The following is a 13820-nucleotide window of genomic DNA, read 5'->3' on the forward strand; positions in this document are numbered from 1 at the left end:
TGCTGCCACCTACTGGTGGTTTAGTCTCATCTTTCCAACATTTCTTATTTGTATCTTAAAAAATATTTAAAATAATCTAATAACATTATTTAATGCAGTTGTAATTTTTCAGTGTAAATTGTTTAATTTTATTGGTAACAGCCTATAGTGTATTATTCTAATTTAATTTATAGATTAAATTTAAGAATATAAAAGGAAAACTGAAGCATAGCCTATATTTAATAAGATTATCGAAAAATTATAAAAAGGTAAACATATCACAAATATACATATTTAAATATGTCAAAGCTGATTGAACACTGGTGAGAATATTGCTTCAGAGGTCCCCGTTTTACAGCTCGTTCAAAACAACATATACATAACAACAACGCATTTACATTGCAAAAAAGTGTTGTGATTCTTTCACCAGCAGATGGCGCTGTGAGCTGCGCTGACTCTACTTGGTCGCGCGCACGCAGCTTCATGATGAACGTCACCGAGAGCAGAGCGCCATTATCGTCAAATATCAAAAGAAACATCGTTATCACTTTCAAGGTAGTAACATACTAACTATTCATGTTAAATTAAAGTAATACTGTTTGCATGTGCTCTATAACAGATCCTCAACGGGGTGCGGGATTGTTTTGTCCCCAAAAGTTCCAGTCACAAAGCAGTGATTACCACACATCTTAACTAGCCTATATATATGTGTGTGTGTGTGTGTGTGTGTGTGTGTGTGTGTGTGTATATATATATATATATATATATATATATATATATATATATATATATATATATATATATATATATATATATATATATATATATAAACTAAACAATTACACCTTACCCTAGCTCACAACAAATACATGTGCAGAATACACACATACTTAAATACATGCTTAAAATGAGCCTAAAATGCAAAATAACAAGACCAATTAAAGTTAGTAACAGTTATTTCAAGCACAAACGTAACAAAACATTTGAAGTAAAAGAAAAAAAGTAATTTATACAGTATAAACTCGTGAAAATGAAGGTATTAAATACAATTATATTTGTTAAATAGTTTTTTTTCCATATTTATGTTGTTTTATTTGTGTAATGTGTTTTTGTTAAATCATGTTCTAATATTGTTTTGAACGGCTTGTGATTTACAGTGGTGGTTTTTACTATGAACTGTTTTCATTGTTTGATTGTTTTTTTGTTTTGTTTTTGCGGGTGCAGTGAATTGTATTAAAACCAGACCAAAAATCGTAATAATAATAAAACTAAATCATAATAATTATTAATGTTAATAATAATATAGGGAGCCCAGCCCACAACGACAACAAAAAACATTCAAAAATATATTGTCCCTGTTTTTAATTAATAGACAGGCCTAATAACAAATGAGATTTCTGAAATGAGAATGTCCAAGTTTCCATTTCAGAAATCTGGTCACCTTACTCTGCATGCATCAAAATGTGTTGCTAAATACTTTTATTTATTTGTGTTTTTTTTTACTATATTTTTCTATATTATTGCATATGAATAAAAAAAAAAAAATTAAATAATGTTTCTTTGTATTAGTTTAATGGTGAATTTTTTTTAGTTCTTATTATTTCAACTTTTTTTTATGGTATTAAAATGTATTATGAAGCCCATAATACATAATTTTATATTTTATAATACTTAATACTTAATTTTATTCAGAAGCCCAAACTGGGCAAAAATGTGTAATTTTTTGCACCTGCTGATATTTATATTGTCAAAACATTAGATGAAATTCTGATAGCTTGTAATGTCAGTCAGTGAGATCTTTATAATAGTCTTAAAATGCATATAAATATCTGTTGTCACTCTATATTCCCCAATAATGTCTTAGTAAGATTATATTGAAATGCTTTCACAATCTATGCTCTTTAGTTTTTGATGACTGAGAGATGAACAAATAAACTCAAAAGCCTGATGGATCATATTTGATACTCACATTTTAACATGGGTTTCCTAAAACATTATGTATGGATAATCAAACTATTAATCAGACAACAGTAGATTGTGTGCAGATGTTTTTTCAGCAAAGTTTTAATTATGTTTATCATGATCAAAGAGGCCTTAGAAATGTACATATCAAATATTATACAATAGGCTTTATAGGGTTAATAATATTAATATCTCTCACTCAGGGCTGCCAAACCCCTGCTCTTATCGATACAATTAAACTCGCTTTCTGTCGTTTATCAGTTGATGCTCAGGGTCTGGGGGAGTAAGGAGGAAGCATCCCAACTGGAGAAGTGCGAGGCGGCTGCTCTCATTGTGGAGGGAACAGCTCATCAGCTAATGTCGTCGGATGGAGAAGTTGATTGATCCATACCTAGGAAACTTCAGTGAGGTCTTGTGTTAGCAGATTGTTTGCCAAGAATATAAGCTACCGTGCATTGGGGTGTTTTCTGCCATTTCAGGTTGAGTTTATTGAGATCCATGCCCTCCAGTCAGACCAGGAGGAGATAGACAGCCGGTTGTGCTCCGCCTGCATCATGCCGTCAAGCTGGGATTCAAGTCGGCAGTAGTGAGGACCCTGGACACCGACATCTTCTTCATCCTTCATCCTGCATCACGCTGACACCATCAACCTCGTCATCTACCTCGACACTGGCATGGGCCGCCACCGTCAGCTGGTCAATGTCCCAGAGCTGGCCACTCCTCTTGGGCAGCCGTACTGCAGCAGCTGCTCGGCTACTGTGTGTTTAGTGGTGAGGACTGTACCAGCACCTTCAAAGGCAAGGGCAAGGTGACACCGCTCAAAAAGCTCCAGAAGAACCCCAAATTTCAAAAGGCTTTCAGGTTGGTGGATGAATTTTAGACAGTTGAATTTGAATGTATTGAATATAATATTTGGAGAGAGCAAACTTAGCAATTATCCCATCAATCTTCCTCCAGTCAGCTGTGCGATGAGTGGAAGGTGAAGTTGGAAGTGCAGGAGCAGCTGGAGGTTTTCACGTGTGTGATGTACAGTCAAGCATGTGAGACATCAGTCAAGCCGGTCAGGAGCAAGATGCTCAAGAAGATTGTGGGAGAAGACGAGACCCTCAGCATTAAGTCGAGAGTCGATTTTGCTCGCCTGCCCCACTGCCAAGACTCACTCATCCCTCACATCCAGCGGGCAAGCGGGCAGCTGAGCCGATCTTCCGGAGGCCTAAACCCTATGACGAGGGTCAGGGGTGGGAGAAGACGGACGGAGGGATTTTGGAGCCTGTCTGGTCTTGTGGACCAATTCTGGCCCCATCTCTCATCGACCTGTTTGCTGATGATGATGGAGAGGGGGAAGAGGATGAGGTGGAGATTGATGATAAACAACCATGATGATCATTGATCCATTTAATAGTGATCAATTTAATAACCTTGCAATTGTTATAACAGAATAAATTAGATTTATACGGCTAAATTTTCAACACAAATAGCAAAAGTTACATCATAATGAGCCTAAATGTGCTATTTGCCTGTTTTTCACCAATAGAGTGGTTGTACCATGTCAATGACCTTTCCATTTGATTCCTGGTGTCCGAATTATATTAGCAAGTGGGTTCATTTGTCTCTGTATGTTGTGTGGTTTAGGAGTTAAGATGGCCGCCAAACGAACCCCATGGGACATTAGTTGACCTCGGCAACGGCAAAAATTCTTAACAAGAAACCATTAGGGTCTCAAAAAAACAGGTTACAAAAAACTGCCTAGCGGATACACGGGAACCCATTTCTCCTGCTAGACTACTTGATTATCAAAGTTTAACAAAGTGAAACATTTTACTCGAAATCACACGTTTTATGTGTAATTTGACATGTAACGTTACCAAAAATGTCAGATTTAATCTAATTCTTTATGATTTCAGTTAATACAGGTGGAGCTGGCAAAGGTGGAGGGTTTCTAAAATCGCGCTGCAACTACAGCAAATGCTAACAAAGCATTTGAAGGTTGAGCATGACAGCTCATTGGCTACTGATACAGCAGGAACCAATCAGATGTGCTCTAAAGAGAATGATGTGATTGCAAGCAGATTGAGTTAAAGGTGCAGTAAGCGATTTTTGAGAAACACTGTTGATATTTGAAATCACCAAAACAAACACGCCCCTACCCAAAAGGATCACACCCCAATCTTGATAGCGCCACCCCCAACTTCACAAACACGCTATGGCGCACAAGCACCTCCCCCCTCATGAGTGGACACGCCGATTGGCTACAGGTGTGTTTTAGTGCTCGGTCCGATCCACTTTCAACAGCGTTTCTCAGAAAATACGCTTACTGCACCTTTAAGGAGCTATCAGCCTGCGCCATCTAGAGTTTCAGGACAGAACTTTTTATTCGTTTTTGGGAAACTATTCCTATGAGCTTCAAGATTGACCTAAATCATTCTCAAGGCCAAAGTATGCAGGATTTACATGTTTACAGTCTGGTACAAATTGTGGTTTTGGTCTATACGGCTAATTTTGCCCTTCATGACAACTGTGAGGGGGGTGAATTTTTTTATAACTCATTCATTTACATTATATAAAGCATTAAAGTTCTGCATAATTAAGGGCGTGGCCACTTCGAGTGACAGGTGGATTGCCCCTGCTGTTTGTCTGCTGTCCGTTAGCTCCACCCACTCCACCTGTTAGCTCATCTTTAGCCCCTTTTCAGTTATCCGGGAGTGACATGCTGTCAAGATGGCAACGGCCGCACTTTAGGCTTCAGAAACCTATGGGTGATGTCACGGACACTACGTTCATATTTATTTACAGTCTATGTGTGGCAACCGTGCCCTGGGTGCGTCGATTCACTAGGCAGTCGAAGAAAAACACATTGCCCTGGCTAAATGAAGAGTGTAGGATACTTATGAAGGAAAGAGATCAATTATTGAAACAATCTTTAAAATCAGGTCTTTCAACAGACCGACAAAAATGTACCTCATTAAGTAATAAAGTAAAAAAAGATAAACTAAAGCCAACTTCTTCATCAATACTATTGAAGAGGCAAGAGGAAATGGGAGGAAGATATGGCAAACCATCAACAAGCTGATTGGCAGAAAAAGTTGAAAATTAACACTGAATTAGTTACAGATCCAACCATCATATCTACGGAACTCTTTCTTTCTAGACTCTGTTTATGAAACAACTCAACTTTTTAATTCACCTAGCTATTCTATTTGCTCCATTAATTATGCACAGCCGATTTCTATTTACAACAAATAACTGAAACAGAAGTAGCATCAGTGGCTTAAAAAATTCTAAGGCCATGGATATCTATGGCCTTGATACTAATTTTCTAAAAAGGCACAAAGAGACCCATTCATACAGCCCATGACATATTTCATTAATCAGTCCTTAAAGGGGTGTTGAACTGAGAAATCAACTTTCCCTTGAGCTTTTGATATATAAAAGGTCATGGTAATATAAGAATAACCTGTAAGTTTCAGAGCTGAAAACTTCCAGTGTGTGTGTGTCCGTGTCCGCGAGAGTGTGTGTGATTTAATCATTGTGTTTGTTTGATATTTTGCGAGTCCTCTGAGCATTTCCCCAGAAGATACCCATATGGACTGACTGAAGCTCATTAAATATGCAAATCTTATCCAATCCTAGCCGTGGGCGTTTACTTCCAAGTGTTCAGTGCGGCACGCCCATCAAATCCGAGTGTTTTTCAGAGAGCCTCAAAACCAAGGCAGAAAATAGCCTATTACTTATTCATTATGATGTTTTTTAATGTAAAAACCACACAAACGTCATAAGTTGACCTCAGATAACAGTATAAAAAAAATAAAAAAGCCAGTTCATGACCCCTTTAAGACAATCCATTGTGCCATCAGCTTGAAAGATGGCCCTGGTATAGTCGAAAAATGGGTGGCTAAACTGATTCAACATCTCAATACAAGCAATAATTTATTCCACCCTATGGGATTTGGGTTCAGGGTTCAACTGTGTGTTTCTGGGAAAGGTTAAAGGCTATCTAGATAAGAGTTCTTATGTTGGTGCTGTCTTTATAGATCTAAATCGAGCTTTCGATACTGTTAATTACAAAGTTCTTTTATCTAAATTAACATATTTCAATTTCTCTGAACAAGCTCTTAACTGGATAAAATCATTAGCCTGGCGTGGCCATACTCAATTCTAGTCAGAATATGAGTCTGGTACCGCTCCATTGAGCTTTGATTATGGGGCGTGTTTCAACCGAGCCAGGAAAGACCTCAATTGGATAGACCCACAACCAATCAGAGCAACGGAGCGACGCGTAACGTTAGTTGTCAAATGTCAACAGAACTCAACTGCACTGTGTTGCCAAGTCCGTGTTTTTCTCCATGTCCGCGGGTTGAAGCGACCCCAATTATGTGATTATATAAACCCAGGAATGCGAATTTTAGCAGGCAACCTTGCCAAAATAACATATTTTGCCAACCAAACGCCATTTTTTTCCGGAGAACACCCCGGAAAGTTATTGTTTTGGGCTATAGTTTTGAGTAGCAATTGTGCGCGACATTGCAAAAACACTTGGAAACCCTGTCTGCACGCACGCTGGATTAAGTAACGTTACAAGAAAAATATGAGTGTAAACGATCTTTGCCAGTAATAAAATAATTTAAGGATACACAGAGTACTTACCAACACGATCATCGTTTCTGAGAGAAATAGTGAAGGTGAATGCATATACGAACAAGTTCTCCGTTTAGGATAAGAGCAAATTCAACCCAAGAGCCTTCGATGATGTGGATGATTACGTTACTGTTGATCATCTGTCCATCATCGTCTCAAGCCCGCCCTGACAATTTCATTGGTCCAAACTGTTTCTGTTCGGGCATAATTACTCCTCTATGGAGCGAGTCCAGACCGAATTGCCCGAGCAAAAAAAATTGTGGGCGGGGCTAAATTCGGCTGGCATCCAGGCTATAAAATCATACCTATCCAGTAGAAAGCAACGTGTTTGTGTTAATGATTCAAAGTCCCCATTCTGTGAATGTCCAGTAGGGGTCCCCCAAGGCTCCACACTTGGTCCAATCGTGTTTACACTGTATATAAATGATCTGCCAGAGGCATGTCAAAATGTTGATGTTCAGATGTATGCAGATATGCTGTAATCTTTACACATGCTAAGAACTACCAAGAGATAGCATCCACACTTACATCTGCAATGGCTCACTAAGTCATGTCTCTAGTACCTAAACATAAACAAATGTTCTGTATGGCGTTTACTAAACAAAATATGAAGGTATCACATTCTAATGCCCCTCCGCTTCATGGCTTCTTCCAAAGCGGTGGTAGTACACGCAGAGGTGGAAAAGGGGTTTCGAGGGAGGACGGAGTTCCAGCTAAAAAAAAAAAAAAAAAAGGTTCAATTTTATTTTATTTTTAATTAAAAGGATTTGTATATTTTAGCAACTCAATATTCTACAATATAATAGCCACATATACACGTAATGTAATGAATAATAATAAAGAAGTAGCAGAATATTTTGTGATAAAGGCTGCACAATGTCAACTTTTCTGATTGGCCAATACCGGCAGACTGCAGCCAATGGAAATGCTTCTCCATTGTTACGTGCTTGAGGTAAATTATCTGGAATGATGAACTGTGATTTTTTACCCAAAACCCGTTACTTTAACTGTTCTGAATTAGGATATATCTGGATCAATGTGCACTGACCGCCACAGTGTTCTTGTCAGAGAACTCAGAGTCATGGATAGATGATAGCCTTTTAATGATTGCTTTGTATCAACACATGGACATGTGGAAGGTTGATCTAGAACAGTTAAAGAGAAATAATAATTAACATATAAATCACTTAAGTGATATAAATAAACTCAACATAAAGTGTCTTCATCCTCATTCAAGTGATAGCGATCGCTATATTAAACTTCAAAGGATTGACGTCAATGATTCAGCGCATAACTCACGTGAGATAAATAGATTGCATGAATATAAATGAATAAAACTTATAAACAGTATCTGCAACGAATACACTTGTAATACAACATTAATATTCAAATAACACTGGACTTACTTGTACGTTACTCATACAATGTCCTTAAAGTGCGAGCAATCCAGCGACTAGCGCTACGCATATTCTCAGTCTACTAAATGAGCGTAAGCTGCGCATGTTGCGCAATATTTTGTAACGTGCAGCGCTGATTCTGCGCGCATCTCCGGTTATTATGCTGAACATGGAGAATTCACAACATTAACAGATGCCATAACAGAAACTTTGAAATGATAAAGCTGTGTTAACATGCCTGAAATGATCCTGTCTATAAATATAATAATAATACATAAATGGTCATCTAAAAATGATTTCCCGTCTTTCCCGAAAAGAGCTTGAATTTCCGTTATATCGAGTGAAATCAGATCCAGAATCGCACACTGTAATTCAGAAATGCATGCGAGATATGCACAAAACACACACAAATGGCGACCCATGCTGGTCAAAATTGGAAATGCAATGAAAACACAGGCCAAGCATGTAATGATACCTGGAAAATAAAATAAGGATTAAAAGGGATTTAAGGTAATAAAGAAAAAGAAGAAGAAGAAAGAAGTAAGAATGGTAAAAGCAGTTCTAGTCTAATTGTAGCCTAGATGTGAGGTAATCCATTTAGGCTGAACTCTTTGCTAATAGTATTTTATTTAAAATATGCACACATTCAATATTCACTATGTCAAAAGTGCAAAACGTGTCTTATAAATTCCATTAAAAAAAAAATGAACAGTTTACATCACTGTATTATTACTGTGGGTCGTTGAATACATCTATCATAAACAGTTGTCAAATATTAAATGTTTAGCTACTTATATCTCACCACGCACCCCAAAAATGATAAGAGATGTTTCTATTGTTATAATAATGATTGTCTAAAATGTCTACACATAAAGGTAAAAATAGTATTATTTTAATTTTAAAAGTGTTTGTTTTCCAGTAGATGGCAGCAATCCTCCACTAAACCAAAGCACATGTTCACTTTATCATCATGAATGAAAATGAGAAATGTAGATATTTTTTAAAAGTGGATTTTAAAATGATGCCATTTTATATAACTGTATTAATTTGTGCACAACTTTACAGTAAAAACATTAATAAAGCTTTCTGATATTACAATGTGTGTGGTGGTGTGGTTACGGCCCTGCTTGTCTTGTGTTTTTTAGCGGGCTTTGCTAATGAGGCCAATTAGAGAGAATTATTAATATATTTTTTTTATAACAAGGGTTTATCAATGATGCGTAGGCTATATTATTGAACTAACCGAAGACAAAATGTAGAATTCAGAAAATAATGTAGAATGTTTTTTTTCCAAAAAAATATACTGTAACAAAAGCCTTGTTTGTGTAACCTTTTCCCACACAAGTTTGAAATGTTCCAAATGACCCCCAGACATTTTTTATAATAGGTTTGTGTGAATATTGTTTTAAGTTCACTTGGAATTGATATAGCTTTTATTTATACAATAATGTTGAATGTCTATCATTAATGTTTTAAAAGAAGAAAAAAAAATTCAGAGACATCGGTAGCAGTTTTCATAAAAATGTGTCATTACAACAAATATTTCAAATATACTGTCTTTAAGTTGTTTCTACATAAATTTGGAGAGTAACTGTGGAATTATTACAATGAAAAAATATTAAAAACGCAGATGTTGAATGTGCGATTAATTAGTTACTTTTTTTAATTGATATATATATATATATATATATATATATATATATATATATATATATATATATATATATATATATATATATATATATATATATATATATATATATATATATATATCCATCCATCCATCCATCTTCTTCCGCTTATCCGGGGCCGGGTCGCGGGGGCAGCAGTCTAAGCAGAGATGCCCAGACTTCCCTCTCCCTAGACACTTCCTCTAGCTCTTCCGGGGGGACACCGAGGCGTTCCAAGGCCAGCCGGGAGACATAGTCCCTCCAGCGTGTCCTCGGTCTTCCCCGGGGCCTCCTCCCGGTTGGACATGCCCGAAACACCTTCCCGGGAAGGCGTTCAGGAGGCATCCGGAACAGATGCCCGAGCCACCTCAGCTGTCCCCTCTCGATGTGGAGGAGCAGCGGCTCTACTCCGAGTTCCTCCCGAGTGACTGAGCTTCTCACCCTATCTCTAAGGGAGCGCCCAGCCACCCTGCGGAGAAAGCTCATTTCGGCCGCCTGTATCCGGGATCTTGTCCTTTCGGTCATGACCCAAAGCTCATGACCATAGGTGAGAGTAGGAACGTAGATTGACCGGTAAATCGAGAGCTTCGCCTTACGGCTTAGCTCTTTCTTCACCACGACAGACCGGTACATCGACCGCATTACTGCAGAAGCTGCACCGATCCGTCTGTCAATCTCCCGTTCCATCCTCCCCTCACTCGTGAACAAGACCCCTAGATACTTGAACTCCTCCACTTGGGGCAGGAACTCTCCACCAACCTGAAGTGGGCAAGCCACCCTTTTCCGACTGAGGACCATGGCCTCGGATTTGGAGGTGCTGATCCCCATCCCAGCCGCTTCACACTCGGCTGCAAACCGTCCCAGTGCATGCTGAAGGTCCTGGTTAGAAGGGGCCAACACGACAACGTCATCCGCAAAGAGCAGAGACGAAACCGTGTGGTCCCCAAACCTGACACCCTCCGGCCCTTGGCTGCGCCTAGAAATTCTGTCCATAAAAATTATGAACAGAACCGGCGACAAAGGGCAGCCCTGCCGGAGTCCAACATGCACCGGGAACAAGTCTGACTTACTGCCGGCAATGCGGACCAAACTCCTGCTTCGGTCATACAGGGACCGGACAGCCCTCAGCAAAGGACCCCGGACCCCATATTCCCTCAGCACCCTCCACAGGATGCCGCGAGGGACACAGTCGAATGCCTTCTCCAAATCCACAAAACAAATGTGGACTGGTTGGGCAAACTCCCATGAACCCTCCAGCACCCTGTAGAGGGTATAGAGCTGGTCCAGTGTTCCACGACCAGGACGAAAACCACACTGTTCCTCCTGAATCCGAGGTTCCACCATCGGCCGAATTCTCCTCTCCAGTACCCTGGCATAGACTTTCCCGGGGAGGCTGAGAAGTGTGATCCCCCTGTAGTTGGAACACACCCTCCGGTCCCCCTTCTTAAAAAGAGGGACCACCACCCCGGTCTGCCATCCCAGAGGCACTGTCCCCGACCGCCACGCGATGCTGCAGAGGCGTGTATATATATAACTGCCTTATAACTAGATTCACCTTTACATGTTTAATTGTTCATTTTCAAAGCACTAAACTGAGATGTACAGTAACCATCCAAAACATTCAACAGATTTATTTAACCTGGGGACAATTTATTTAGAAGGTTTTTGTGACCTCTTGAACTGCAACTAAAAAACAACAACAACAACTTTCGGCCATTTCCACCACTGAGTACACAGGCCTCTGTGAAAGGGGACAGTGTGATACCATTTAGGCGCACCACTTTTGGACAAAACGTATTGTCAGTAATAGGCAGAAAACTCTGGAATAGTTTGCCCCTTCCAATAAGAGAATGTCCTACATTGAAAACCTTTAAAACTCACTTAAAACAGTTGCTTCTAGAAAACCAGACATGTACTCACACATTTATCACCCATACATTTTCACTGTTTATTGAATGCAGTATAGAGGTGGATGAACAATGTCTTTGCCATTATGTGTCTTTTTGTTTTATCAATGTACATGTCATTATTATGTGTATATTTTACTCTATAGTGAATGAATGCTGTTTGATTGTGGGCTGTCTTCTTGTTAGTCTTATGTTACCTGCCTAGGGACTGCAGATGAAAAGTAGTTATTTTGACTAATTCTGGCATATTTACATGATGTATTTTTATACAACAATGTTAATTTATATGCATAATCCCTATCAAATAAATCAATAAAATAAAAATAAATAAAAGAAGTGTACTTTGCAAGGCTGTGCGTTCAACAAACAAATGATACTTTTATTCAAAGGGGTCATCAGGTCACATATAAGACACTATTGTCAGGATGTACCAGCGGACAGAGGTGTAAAATAAGTGACAGGGACAAAAATGCACAGTCCAGAGTTGTTTTAACTCCCAAAGTGGAAAAATATAAATACATACAGTGGCAATAGTGAAGACAGAAAAATAATCCAAATATAATACAGAGGAAAATACATTTGCAATACACGAATGTAAGTTGGCTATGCCGATGTACAGGACCAAAAAACACAAACGAGATTGAATCTCTCCACACTCCCTCCCCTGCCCCTAAAATGGCTGCCTCTTTTATAGGCTTTGGCTCCTCCTATTTTTGGAACATATCATTTTAGGGGAAAACCTATAAGTTACAAACAGGTGACAAGACATAAACAAACAAACCTTCATGACATTTCAACTCTACATCATATATTATTTACATCTATTAACATGTACAGAGCTCAAAACAATAAAGACAAAACATACATCCCAGGCTCTCTCCCTCCCCTATGAGGTCAGAACCCGATGGAGTAATCTTTGATGAGCAAATGCTAGTTTAAATATGGCTACTTTCCATGTGTACTGGTGTGGCATGTGAGAGGTGTGATGGAAATATTTTATATAATGGCCTCAGAAATGGTCAAAGGGTTATTTAGCATGACATTACAGAAAAACGCAGACTAAGGATGTTCAGGTCAAAGACCATGTAGACTTAGCCAAAAAGGTGCAGTCATATGTGTGCTCATGTGTGTTTGAGTAAACGCTAGCGATAGTAGCTTCTCGACGGGACGCCGTCACCTTACTTCGGGAGGGGAATTACCTCAAAGTATTGAAATTGTGTTCGATGTATTCGAGAAGGGAATTACCTCGAGATACTGTAGTTTTATATTAACAACTGGGAGTTGTTTTGAATTGTCCGTGGTGAAGTCAGATAAACGGATTGAGAATTTCCGCGACAGAGGTGAACCAGAAGGGATGTTTAGCTGTTTGAAAAGCGTTGAAGTTAAACTGATAACTGAATGAAATGAAATAAACTCTTATGGTGTAAAGTATTTTTGGTGTTCCTCTCTGTGTAATGATATTAGAACCGCATGCGTCACTGAACATTAAACATTTAAACAAATTCCAGCATTAAACAAACAAAACAATGAAACTAACAACTTGGGACGATGAACGGGATGTTACAACACCGACATCGGGGCTACAAACACACGACTACATCAGGATGGTACATTTTGCCGGCATTTATGCTGCGTTCCAGGCAAAGTCACGCCGAACTCATTTACAAACATTTCTATCACCAAAGGTGCTCACTCCTTGCTTATTTGAGGGAAACGGAGGAGAAAAACGGCCCATAAGGCAAGAGAAGCTGTTGTACCTTTTATTTTACGTTATTTGTATATTTGGAAATGTATTAGGTATTATTTTATTCTTGCACTCAATGGCCTGAAAACGAGCTAACGCTAGAAAAGCTGCTGATAATGCATAACATTTGCAGATAAATAACGTTAGAGCAATACCTTATTTTAAAAAACGATTTGGGTTTTAATGTACGACTTTCATAAACACCGCATCCGTAGGGGCTGCCATTGTTGCTTCGCGGGCTATGTGACGCCAGAGCTCGTAACTGGGAGTACATCGATCTACTACGAGTTCACGGGTGGGAAGTCACGGGTTTGACTGCCGTTCCGGTGCACTTTCACGGGTAGAAGGTTGGAAAAACACGGGTCACAGGTCGCCTGGAACGCGGCATTAGTTTGTGTGTATGTGTAATGGTGGAAACAGTTTGTTGTGTGCACATGCCCGTGTTCAGTCCCTTCAAAATAAAAGTCAGAGGTCACAGTCAGTCTGTGACAACTATATAAATAAAGATGAGTTGTCTTGACTAAAC

Source organism: Gobio gobio, assembly GCF_949357685.1.
Source record: "Gobio gobio genome assembly, contig: scaffold_123, whole genome shotgun sequence".
NCBI lineage: Eukaryota > Metazoa > Chordata > Actinopteri > Cypriniformes > Gobionidae > Gobio > Gobio gobio.